General features: G+C 43.6%; 1 protein-coding gene and 1 long non-coding RNA gene across 19 annotated transcripts in view; one reads left to right on the top strand and one right to left on the bottom strand.

The window, feature by feature from the left end:
* The window catches only part of NTRK2 (neurotrophic receptor tyrosine kinase 2), a 345,316-nt gene that overhangs the window by 278,399 nt on the left and 54,165 nt on the right, over window positions 1–12,752 (top strand). The window lies entirely within an intron of this gene.
* On the bottom strand, window positions 7,445–12,204 carry LOC138920393 (uncharacterized). Its single transcript, XR_011431491.1, has 3 exons — window positions 12,082–12,204; window positions 10,640–10,743; window positions 7,445–7,572 (listed from the first exon to the last, which is right to left on the bottom strand). It is a non-coding gene; the product is annotated as an uncharacterized lncRNA (long non-coding RNA).

Raw genomic sequence — 12,752 nt, 5'->3', positions numbered from 1 at the left:
GTCTTTTTAGCCCAGTAGATGAATACAGAAGAGCCTCAGATTTGCAGGTGGCTCCTGGCTCTGAGGCTGGGAGCACTGACTCCAGGAAATAAAGCTCAGGATAGAAGAACATCCTCATCTCAGAAAATTTCTTCTCAGTAGAAAGCCCAGAGCTAAAACTTATTTGCATTTATACTATAGTAGAGAAACTTTCTCTGCCATACTCTGTCTGGAACCCTTGAACCCAGGCACAGTGTTTATTTTGAGCCCACACAAGCCCTTCCTGGAAGAGCAATGTCTCCTATGTCATCAACTCTCTTTTGCATGTGCCATTTCCTTATTTTCCCCTTAATACGTGATACTGACACAATGACTCTTAACTTGCGTATAAACAATTATAGACCTTTCTGTTTGCGTTCTTTTGATTAAAGTGGCCCCAGAAACATAAGACATTGTTTATTTTATGAAATTGTCTTCAATTTATGCCTCATACAACACTGAGAGAGAGCACAGTTCAGAGGAACCTGTCTGCGGGGGAGAAATCAGAACATTGAGTTCAGATTAATTCTATATTAAACTAGATTTACATAAATTGTTTCAAGATTCTAAATTGGTTTAATGTGTACTCAAGCCTTCCTAAGAACCTTGTGCATATGCTTCGGCGTTGGAGCAAGAGAGTGTGTGTCATTTGTGCATTTATTCAGTACACATTTTTGAAGCAACTACTGTGCACTAGGTGCTGTACTGAAAGCGTCCAGACGAAAAAAAGCTACTGGAGCTGTGGCTGGGAGGAGTTCTCAGACATTTCAATGCAGTGTAATGAATGCTGTAACAGAGATATGCACTGGGAACCCTAAAGAGGAAGCCACCAGCCTGCTTTAGGAAATCAGAGTAAGGCTCATAGAGACATGACATTTGAGCTGATATTTAAGATCTGAACCCCAAATTGTACTATTGGCAGGAAGGCCCTGGGCCAGAAGGGGAGGGAGGCATTCTTGGCTTAGGAGGTAGCGCATGAAAAGAGATTGCGGTGTAAACATCACAGTGTGTGGCCAGGGAATGGGAACTCCTTTGCATGTGTCTGAGGCTGACAATGTAGGCTATTGAGGCCATCATCAGATTGCACAGGGGCCTGTTTGCCATGCCAAGACTTTGGATTTGGTCCTTTTGGCATCAGGGAGCCACTGAGAGATGTTACGGTAGAAAGTGGCATGTCACATTACATTGTCAGCTTATGAAAGTAGATCCACCCAACAGATCCCCAGATCTCCACTCCTGTACATATTTGATTGGCCTAGAGCAGCATCTCTCAAACTGGGTCCATGAGCTGGCAGTGGGTGTTCATCAAGTAAAGAGATCCACAATCACTAAGGTAAGCAATTTTCCTTGCCACGGAACTCCTCAGAGCCTTTAATCTATTACTTTGCCCTGTGACCTCTTCAGAAGGGCTGTGGAAAGTGACCAAAGCCAGCATGGAAGAGCTGGCCTGGAGGGCCTTTGATCAGGTCCCTGGTCCCATCCATTTCCCAACTAACTGAGGTTGTTAGGGGAAGGTGGGATAAAGACCCTCTGTTTTTTCAGTCTTCAGAGTCCCTTATCCCTGAAGTCACTAGCCCATCCACTTTGTACACAGCAGTGCTACATGCTGAAATTAAGTACACTTCTAGGTGCGCCGGGAGTGAAGGCAGCTGCAACCCATTGCTTGGATGGGCTGGAAGGATTCGAATTCCTCTGAGTGCTCAGACCTCTCTTCAGTAGGTCCCTTCTCCCTCTTCGACCCCCATTTGAAGCAGCCAGGCCTCAGCTTTTTCATGCCTGTGACATTCCATACTTTTGCAGCACTCAGTCCAGAGTCCCTTAAAAAAGGGAGCTGGCAACGAAGAGTTAGCTGGGGTATAGAGGAAAGAGCATTGGTCTGGGGTCCTAGGGGAAAGGTTCAAATCTCTGCTTTCTTGTTTTTAACCTTATGGCTCTGTCAGTTAGGAACGCACTTAGCTGAAGGTAGAAATATGCTACTAGCAGTGGCCGAAGCAAATAGGGAGTTGATGTTGCTCACAAGACAAGAAGTTCACAGATGAGCAGTTTCTGATTAGTTCAGAGGCTTTACAATGTCAGATCTATGAGTGGGCACTTGAGATTTTGTTGGTCTTTTCCTCATGGCTGCAAGGTGGCTGCAGCGACGCCAAACATGCCGCAGGGAGCAGATCGTTTATCTCTACACGCCTTCTTCTCATCAGGGGGTAAGTCTTTCCCAGAATATCTCTGCAAAGACTCCTCCTTGTAGCTCACTGGCTACAGGTGGGTCAAGACAAAGAGCTGAACTCACTTGCAAAGATCAATGGCTTGTTGCCAAAGGTCTAGACAAACTGGGGTTCTACTATGGAGAAAAAGGAAGCCAAAGTCTTGTCACCCTTCAATAAAAGACCTAAACAAAACTGCGATTCTACTACAGGGACGAAGGAAGCAAAAGCACATGGCTTTGAGGTGAGCAAAGGAAATTATGTGTCATATTCATCTCATGCACCATCATAGCCTCCGTTTCTTTTTTTGCAATGAGCTCTTGCCTTTAAAGGTTGTTGAGGACAACAAATTGAAGTGGCACATAATCATTGCTGAAAAACAAAAGTTCTGGAATTTCTCAGTGGGAAATCTGTATGAAGTGTTTCTTTTTTCTCAAGCTGCTTTTAAGATTTTCTCATATTACTAGTCTTGAGCAATTTGATTATGATGTGCCTTTGTATAGTTTTACTCATATTTCTTGCACTTGGGTTCATTGGATTTCTTGGATTGTAGGCTTATAGTTTTCATCAGTTCAAAAAATTTTGACCATTATTTGTTCAAATATTTCTTCTGTTCCCCCTAATTACCCACTAGGGACTCCAATTTCACTTATATTAAGCCACTTAAAGCTGTCTCATGGCTCACTGAGCTCTTTTCATGTTTTTGGATTCTCTTTTCTTTGCGTTTTATTTTGGATGGTTTCTGTTACTCTGTCTTCAACTTCAATAATCTTTGCTTCTGCAATGTCTAACTTCCTCTTATTCCCATCCAGTATATTTTTCATCTCACACCTTGTGGTTTTCATTCCTAGAAGTTGAAGGCGCTTACTAGGTACTTACTGATTGAAATAATTCCCTCAAAGGAGGTCTGAGAAAGATCGTGTGCTCTTCTTGAGAGTCTTTGAAAGTAAAGATGCCATCCACTGTAGTGGGTCTTCAGGATGGAAATAGCTCCTAAGTCCAAGCGTGACTTGACTTCATCTCTCAACTCTCTGTAACACTTTTTTAGAATTCTGTTCTCAGGTAGTTATTTCACATTCCTGCTTGGTCTATTTGTCCAGATTTGAAAAATTATAAAACTCCAAGAGATTGCTAGAACAACCTGAGCTAATATTGGATTCATACAGAGATATTGAAAACACCAGGGTTGGTCATCTGCAGAGCTGCAGCAGCTTCTCTTGGTGATCATCCCGTTGGTGGTCATAAGACCTTAGTATAGGCACATGACCTGAGGATGTCTACTAACCAAAGAAAAGCACCGTAAATTGAGCTCCACTAAGAGAATTTTCAAGCATAAAGTTGCTTGTGGTACCTGACTGTGAGACAGCTTCTCAAGTTCCTTTCATTCTCTTGGAGGCATAGCAGTGGAAGCTTACCTGGTACTATCGTGCTCCCCACTATGGAGGCTCCTGAGCTTGACCCACATTTGAATAGCTCAGAGTGCTTGCTTCAAAATCTTGATTACTGGGCCTCACCTTGGATATACTGATTCAGGATCTCTAGGGGGATGATAATTGGGAATTTATACCTTTAATAAACTTCTTAGGTGAGTCTAATGTGCAGCCAAGTTTCAGAATCATATTGGTCCTGATAGCAGCGTTTACAGAAAGTAGCTAAGGATATAACATGGTCTCATTATGCTGAGATTCAAATGGTAACATTATAAAAGATCTTAATTATCAAGCTTCAAAAATAGGATAGGTGCTGTGAAAAATTCTCTCAAACTCGACATATTATTTTCCTGATGGAGTTGGTAGTATAGTAATCAATGGATTTTTAGGCCTTCCAATGGGAAAGACTCTTTCAATTTTAATCACTGTCATATAGTCATATCCTACTCTCCTCACCTTCAAAGCCTAGATTCATTGAACCATGGCATTTCTGAATTTGTAAGTGAAATACTCTTTAAAGATCTCCCCTCTCATCCCGGGAGGTGAGCTTGGCTCACTCTTAGGTAAATATTGTCAGACAACATGTGGATAGAGAGAGAGAGTGACAGAATAAGCAGTAGGTTCAAATTGATGGGCTATGTCCCTGGACAAGCCAACATCAGAGCAGCAATGCCTCCCTCCTGCAAGGACCCAGGGCTCCCGGGCTGGGCCGGCAGTCTAGGCAGACCCCTGCTGGCCTTCTCTGTCACTGCATGGTTGTATGTCTGTGTGGGTGACTGCTGGGGGCCCTGCGCGGGAATAACAAGAAAAGGCTTGTGAGGAGTCAAACAGCTTGTCAAGGTATCCTTGTGGGTGTCTGTATTGAAGTGTCACAGTATGAAGGCTTTTTATTAGCAGCTATTTTAGAATCCTAACACTGAAATGGAACAGTTTCTTCCCTACATGGCATTTCCAGGCTGGCTTCCTCCCTCACAGCCCTACGACAGCATCAGCCACCTCCTAAAGGGGGTGGAAAACATGACGTTGGGCTCCTCTGACGGCGGAGCCCGGCTGTGTGGCCCACGCCCCAGCCTGGAGATAATTTGGTTCATTCACATGTTGCTGATGACGGGGATGCGGCAGCGGAGGCTGCGGAGGATTCGAGGCCCATGCCTCGCCTTTGCGTACAGTGCAGAAGCCTTCCTGGGTTTTGCAAGGGTGTAGATGGATTGATAACCAATTTTCAGGGCACAGAGGGAACATTTACCCCAAGGTGAAATCGCAGAGTGAGTAAAGTCCAATATCATCATTTTTTCTTGCAGCTACCACAGGTATTTGAATTCTTCCGAGCTCTTTGAGGGAAAGTAGTGAATTTCTTCTGGAAAACTCATAGGTTTCATTGTAGGAACCAACTGCTACCTTAAACAAGTCCTGTTAATGTGTTAGAGGGTTGATGTTGGGTCTCGTAAGGAAGACCAACGTTTACTGGCCTCTTTTTATGTCTCAGCTTGACGTGTAAACTTCTCCATCACCTAAATAACACAGGTGAGAAGAGTAATGTTCAGAGAGGTGCAGTCATTTTCCTGAGATGCCATAGGTCATCCAGGTGGCAGAGCTGGCATCTGAACTCCTGTTCTTGAAGGGAAAAGCCATGCCCTTCCCACTCTGAACCTGCTTCATGCCCTCAGCACAACCTCAGCTCCTCTGGTCTTCTCCCTGGGAGGTGGGGAAGGATTGCCTGCTGTTCTGAGTGCTGCCTCCAGTGGTTATAACACGTCTATCTGGGACAGGTGCTTACTGTGCAGGACAAAGTCTTAAAGCTTTAGTGGCTGGAGGAGGAAAAGGGATACTTTACCTTTCTGAATTGTAAACTTTGAGGCTGGGAAGGGGCTTCAGAAAAAGCCAGTCTGACCTTCTTGAGGCAGGAATATGGATTCTTTCCAGATTCCAAATCTGGCTAATATGCCAAGGAACATGGGACCAGCAGACAGCAGGCCTGCATCTGTTCTCACTTGCAGTGTGTATGCAGTGTGTGACTTCGAACAACTCATTATACCTCTCTGAAGCTTGCTTTCCATCTTAGTAAAATGGTAAAGAAGTCTGTTCTGCCTGCTCCTTAGTGCTATCATGAATCCACCATGGAAACTGTAAAGTATACGGATGTAAGTTGTCATTGTTGTTATCGTTGTTGTAGGTGAACAGGGACAAAGCAGAATCCCGCGGCATATGCTGGGCTCCGCCCTCCATGTTTGCAGGAATGCTTTCTTAGATAAGCATCTCTTAGATAAGAGAGTGCTCTCTCAGAATCCGGGATGGGTTCCTAGGAACGTAAGCGCTGTCTCAGATCTTTATGGAACAGTCCCCGGGTGTTGCCTTCAGGGCACGTACATCGGCCCTTGTACTTTCCTTCTTTTCATGTCTTCTGAATTTATGACACACCTCCCATGAGTGTTTTACAGCCGCTCTTCAGACACTGTTGCTCAACTCTCCCAGCTAGAGTATGAGGTCTTTGAGAAAGTCAAGGACTTCCCTAGATCCCTACTGCCTGCTGGTCTGGACTCTGTCTTTCTTCTACCACGCCCTTAAAGACAACATCAGCTGCCACCACAGAAAGCTCCTCTTAATGTTCTGCGTGATATCCTTCCTTTGTCTCTTTGGTTGGTCCAGAGCTATCACTTGCTTACCTTTTGTCCGCCATTATGAGTCCTAACTATTTGCCTGGGCCCAAAACACATGTCACAAAGAGAAGCCATCATGGCATAAAGCACACGCTGCGGCACAAGGCAGCCGTGGAGAGTGCAGGTGGGCTCTGGTCTCCAGCAGTCTACGCAGCCCCGCAGCTCCTTCCCAGAAGAGGCTTTAATGCGGAACGTAAAACGCGGGGTTACAAAGGAACGCGATTACAGTACGGCGCAGTTACAACGTGTTAAAAAGGTGAAAATAATAATGCATGGGCTTCTGTTAAAAAATTAAATAATGAGATTTGGTGGCAGGTCTAATAATCACTATAATTTCAAAGCAATGGAGATAAGTGATGTTTTGAGATATCTACAAAAACAATAATGTGATACGAAAATATCTGATTACTGGGGACAACCTCACATATGCGCTGATACTGCTATGGTCTGTTACCTATGTTAATAATTGAAGGAAATGCTAACTTCTTGTTAGAGATTAGTAAAAATTAGACACAATCCGAGTTTATAGAACCGTATGAATTCTATCCATAGATCCCTTGAGAGTCTGTGCGTTACAGGTAGAGAGCTCCTACTTTGGAGCATTGCAGAATAGTGCAGGCATGCGCACTAGGCAGGATATAACGTCCTCCTGCTGATAGCATTTTAGAGCATCTGAAGCATGGAGACAGGGAGAGAGATAGCATAAGGAGCATAGTCTCTGGGGCTAGACTTCCTGGCTTCAAATTCTAGTTCCCCCTCTTACTACGTGACCTTATGCAAGTTACTTAATCTCCCAACACTCCATTTCTTCAATTCTTAAATGGAAATAACCATAATACCCTCTCAACTTGCTGTTGTAAGGATTAAATGCACTTTAAACAGTGTCCATCTCATGGTGTGCATTTTATGTGTCAGCTATCATTACTATGAACATTTAAAGAGAACATCTCAGAGATAAATAGCATTGGAGAGTGTCGAAGAAAGTAATCCATAACCAATCTATAAATGAAACTTTGGGAGACTTTATTCTGAGCTAAAACGTGAGGACCATGGCCTGCGGCCTTTCTTCCCAAAGGAAGAAAGGACACCAAATAAATGGGGTGTACAGAGTGGTTATATACCCCCAAAGAGGATGTTTCACAGATGTTTGAGATGTCCCTTTTACAATAGTTGCGAGACTGCTCTGCCGGCACAGCGATTGATGGACACAGCAGGTAGGTCACTGTCTCGGTGGACACAGCACGGTGGCAGGTCTGTTGTCTTGAGCTGGGTGATCAAGAGGGAGCACAGCAATCAGTTCCTAGCCTAAGGAAAGATGCTTATTCTTAAGGAAATGCCAATGTGGGGGAAAGTTGTGCCTTTATCTTAAGGGATTTGTTCTTGCCATAGTAAATGTTTAAAGCAGATATACAATGCCTGCTCAATGGCCATGTCAGGCCCTCTTGGAAAAACAAAGTCAGGCCAAATTAGGTTTACACCAAATGGCTTCCTCTTATGCTCCAATATATCCTATTGCTTGCCATTTCTATTTGTCAAGAGAATCAGCCCTGTTCGGGGCAGTGTTAAGCTGGGCGTGTCACACTGGGGTCTGATTAGCTGCGAGTTCAACTGACATTTCTCTACCTCTCAGGGATACTGTGTGGGACTTTGCCAAGAGTCTCAGTGAAATTAATATACTTCATGCCCATGGCAGTCTCCCATTTCTCATCCTGCAAGTTCACCTAACAGGAACTGGATGCTTGTTTGCTGTGACTTAATCTTGATGACCCCATTCTTGCTCCTGGTCATCAGTGTTTCCTTTTCTAAGTGCTTTTAATCACTGCTGTTAAAATTCTGTCTGGGACAAAGGTCATGTTTAGTTATCAGTAGTTTCTGTAACCCTACTTCTTCACTCTCTTTTGAAGATCATATCAACCTTTGTCCATCTCCCTTCATTGTCTTCACTTCGTCCTTTTCTCTAGATCCTACCTTCTGTGTGAATGCCAAACTTAATATTGTCAAGAGGAGTAGCCTGAGGCATTATTTAATAATGCCTAGAGACACATATTCTTTTAAAAACAACTTTGAGCTCTCCATTTATCTCATCTCCTTTGGGTTTCAAATTCCTCTTGACCATATTTCTTCCATATTTTCTAGATTTAAGATCAATTCCCTTGATGAAACAGAATCAAAATAGGAATTGCATAGCTAATTCACTCAACAGATACCTTATGTGCACTAGGAGGAAAGAAGTGAGCAAAAATAGACACATCTTAGCCTAGTAGAGCTAATGGTCCAGCTGGGGAAGCAGACATTAATCAAATAATCTCAAGAGATGTAAATAAGAACTGCGACAAGTGTCATGAGGCAGACATCCTTAGGGCTATAAGAACCTATAACAAGGGAAGCTGACCTGGTATAAGAGCTCTGGGAAGATCGAGGCAGGAATCTTTGAGCTGAGTCCTACAACTTGTGTTAACTAGACCAAAAGAAAAGGACGATACACTCTAGGCAGAGGAAACAACAGGTAGGAAGACACTGTGGCAGGAGAAGCAGAGCATGGTGAAGGAAAGAAAAGATGGCTAGTGTCCTGGGCACAGAGCGTGTGGTGCAAAATCCAGCTGGAGAAGCAGAAAGGGAATAAGCGACATAGGACTTTGTCAGCCATGCTGAGGATTTTTCATTATCGTGAAACAATGGGGTGCCGCTAAGAGTTTTAAGCAGGATGTGGATGGTGCAACTCTGGAGAGCCAGAGAAGCTGTAAACAGGTAGGCTAAAGGGCTCTTGCAGAAGGTCAAGGACGGTGGTCAAGGATGATGGGAGTGGAGACAGAACCAAGTGAAAAGATTTATAAGCTATTTAGGAGACAAAATTCCTGGACCTAGTGGTAGATTGGGTACAGAAAGTACAAAGCAGAGGAACATGTCAGGATGTGAAATAGATTTCTGACCTGCATAACTGGACAGACAGTGGTGTCATTCACTGTTCTCGTTTTGGAATGGGCTGAGGAGAGACCAAGAATTCTGTTTGGTGCATGTTGATTTCAATTTCAAGCTGTCTACATTTCAAGGGTGTCTCTAACAAGCAAGAGAACACTCAGAGGACGGTGATCAAGAAGTCTGGGATCGTGCCACAGGGGGAACACTTGAGGGGATGCGGAGCATAAGGGTCAGAAAAGGGAAGACCTCGATGTGAACACATTAGCTGTCTTCTGCCATGCAGATAAGGCCAGTGGTTCCAGAGGCCGGAAATGGGTCTGTTGTGTAAACGTTTCATGAAGCAGATTTGGCACAATGGTAAAGAGGAACTGCCTAAGAATGAAATCTGTGACCTCGGCTGCCTTGCCAAGAGATGGATTCCTTGTCACTGGAGGGAGGTGTCCAAGCACAGGCTTTCTGTCTTCCAAGATGCTGTGGAAACGGACCAGTGCTTTGTAAATTGTGTTCTGTGGAACCCAGTGATTTTGTGGAGGGAGTTCAGTGATTGGTTCTGTAAACAGCTGATTTAAATTTCATCTGCTTATGTGTATTCTAACTATTACTATACTTATTGATAATAAGTGCATTTAATCATTAATAAAAACCAACAGAAACCAATGTACTGAGATAGGTTGTATATACAAGTTTAACACATTGGACAACAGCAAAACTTTAATGTGTTTTTGTGGTTTGATTCATAATACGTAAAGTTACCAATTTGAAGTTTTAGAAATAAATTCATACTAATCTGATGCATTTTTATTTGATTTAGTTTTAGGGATTCTGTTTAAGATGGTATTTGATGTAGATAACTCCTAAAGACCTTTATAACGCAAAGATTCCATGGTTTTTATTCTGACAATTAAAATCAGCTACTATATTCTCATTGCTGCAAATTATTTTAGCCTAAACAAAAAGGATGTGACAAGATACAGGTCCTCTGTGCACAGGAAGAAATTTATGAAACACTCTGCTTCGGAATCAACTCTGTTTTCAACTCACCCTACGTTCTCCAATAAGCTCTTTTTCTACACTCGTCCTGCTTCTTTCAAACTTGCCAAACTTCATCTGAACTTTCAAATTCTTTGATTGTATGTGCATGGACTATTCTAAAAAGTCTGGAGCTTGGTATCTCGTTATACTTATGACATCATGATTTTAATCGTGTAATGACCATGCCCAACAGTTTCTCCATGTCACAGAGAAGAGAATGCCCAAACGTTCGCAAGCTTGAAGCACAGCTGACTGTGAGTAAAGAAGTGGCAGTGCTTAAGAGAAAAAAGAGAGAATGGTAAGCAGATCAGGGAAACCAGAGTTTGATTCAACATTTTACCAGATGACTGCTTCACTATTCTCCAGACTCAGCAAAACTCACCAACTTGGCAGCAGAGAGAACATTAACCCAAGGACACTCTGGGCCGTAACAGACTCCTCTAGATCTATTCAGTGCTGGGGCACCCAGTGTGTCCTCAAATACTCCTGCAGAAGTGAGTGAAAAATGAATAATAATATGGTGGTCTAATTCAGCCCCTTGCTTAACATTCCAAGTTCCTCATTCCCAAAAGCATATACCTCAAACCCTTTCCAAATGAGAAACAAAGTTGGCCTGCTAACAAATATAATACTCCTATTATTAATAAGGTCAGCTGTCTGTGGTTACATGAACGCAGTGCCGTACGTAACGATTTCTGCACATTAAGTGCCGCGTATGTCATCTGCACGTCCCCTGAGCAAACCTGAACCTCCTTGGGCCTCACTGTGTGGGCTCAGCTGTGAAATGAGGACAGGGTTTGGGTCAGATAACTTCTGAAGTATTTTAACTCTAAAATTCTAAGCTCAATTCCCAGTTCCACTGAATTCAATCAAAATATTTTCTGTACAGAGAAAGCTTAAGATCAATTCTTAGGGAACTTATAAATCTGATAAAAATAAAAGTTAAAAACAAAACCATAGTTATATTCTTTTGCTGGAGGTAAAGTTTTGCTTAGTGGTATTTTTAAAAATTTGTTTCTTTGTTCCCTGCCCATTGACCAACTCCCATGAATCATTCAGAATTTTCCTCTGGATGCATTTATCTCCTGGCCTTACAGCTAAAAGGATTAGCTGGTATGATCTTCCCCCTTTTCTCTCTTAGAATATCCCTATATTAGTCAAAGAAGTTGATGTATTAGCCTTGTACGGACTTTCACGGTTTCTTTGTCTTGGGTGTTTGTGTGCATGGAACTACATAAAACGACAAAGGAATGCAAAGGTATATAAAACCTGATAACATCTCCTAATGCCAGATGTATCTGCTATCATGTTGTAGATCAGTATCACCTGTGGATAGCCTGGGCCTCTCCTCATGACAAGTATCCTAGCATGACGAGGAGGCAAAGGAGCCAGCAGAAGCAGTCCTGAGATGGCCTTCATTAAACAGTACACCCAAATGGACATGCCTTGTACTTGTGGTGTTCAAATCAGTTAAACATTGTCAACAGTTGTCAATGTAATTCTTAAAGACCTCAGTTTTATAGATGGTAATTTAGAGCTTCAGAAGATTAAAGGCCTTGCCCAGCTTGCAGCCAGATAGCCCAAGAGTTTCCTTTACCTCTTTAAGGCATAAAACAGAGAGGACTCCCATCTTATTCCTCTCCGCACCTCACTTAGAGGAGAAGCATCCTGCATTCTTTCAGCATGGGGACGGAGCAGGATGCAGGATGCGATGTCTGTGGTAGGAGGGCTCTCTCTAGTTTGGAAGAGAGATTTTTCCACATACCAGCCCAGTGCAGTTTCTCAAATGATGTGAAGCACCGTCTCTCTTCCCTTGGTTCCTACCTCCTGCAGGTCGATGAAGAACTTCCGAGTGGAGGTTGGCCTCCTCCTCTTTCCCTGTCCTGCTTGCTTCAGCTTTCCTGACACAGGCTCGAGGGACTCCCCAGCACTTTGGAGGTTAAGAACGGCAGGCCTAGACATCCCCTGGGTGTGGCACGTTTCCAGGAAAGAAAGCTACAAAAAGGAAAGAACAGTGTGGGAAAGAAATGTCCCTTGAATGAGATCAGGATGTTCTGAGCCCTGTCCTGGTGCCACCCGCCTGCCAGGGCTGCAGCTTGGCAGTGCCACAGGCGCTTATTGCCCGAGGCAGCTTGGGGTGCACCTTGGAAGGCTGCACCCGCCCCCAAGGGAGGACACAGTGGCTGCAGGCAAAGAAAGGCCACCCAGGGGGAGTTCTCAGAGGAAGGAAGGTTCCTTTGAGGAGTGGTCAGCAAGACATTCTTACTCCGGGACTCATGAGAAGAGGAGCTTTTTTCTTCTTTCCCAAAATGCAAATAGCCTCTGTCCTTGGAATAAGGAAGATGGGTTGCTAGGCAATCACTTCTAAACAAGCACTCCCCCTGCCCCTTTTTCCTGACCCCTAGAACAACGGAGACTTTTCACGAATGGAACCAAGATGGAGAAAAAGACATGGCAAAAATAAAAATGGAAGAGATTATGGAAGGTCTGGCTCA

Source organism: Equus caballus, chromosome 23 (assembly GCF_041296265.1).
Source record: "Equus caballus isolate H_3958 breed thoroughbred chromosome 23, TB-T2T, whole genome shotgun sequence".
In the NCBI taxonomy this organism is placed as follows: Eukaryota; Metazoa; Chordata; class Mammalia; order Perissodactyla; family Equidae; genus Equus; species Equus caballus.
Note: the sequence above shows the minus strand (reverse complement) of the source record. Positions and strands in the feature narration are given on the sequence as shown.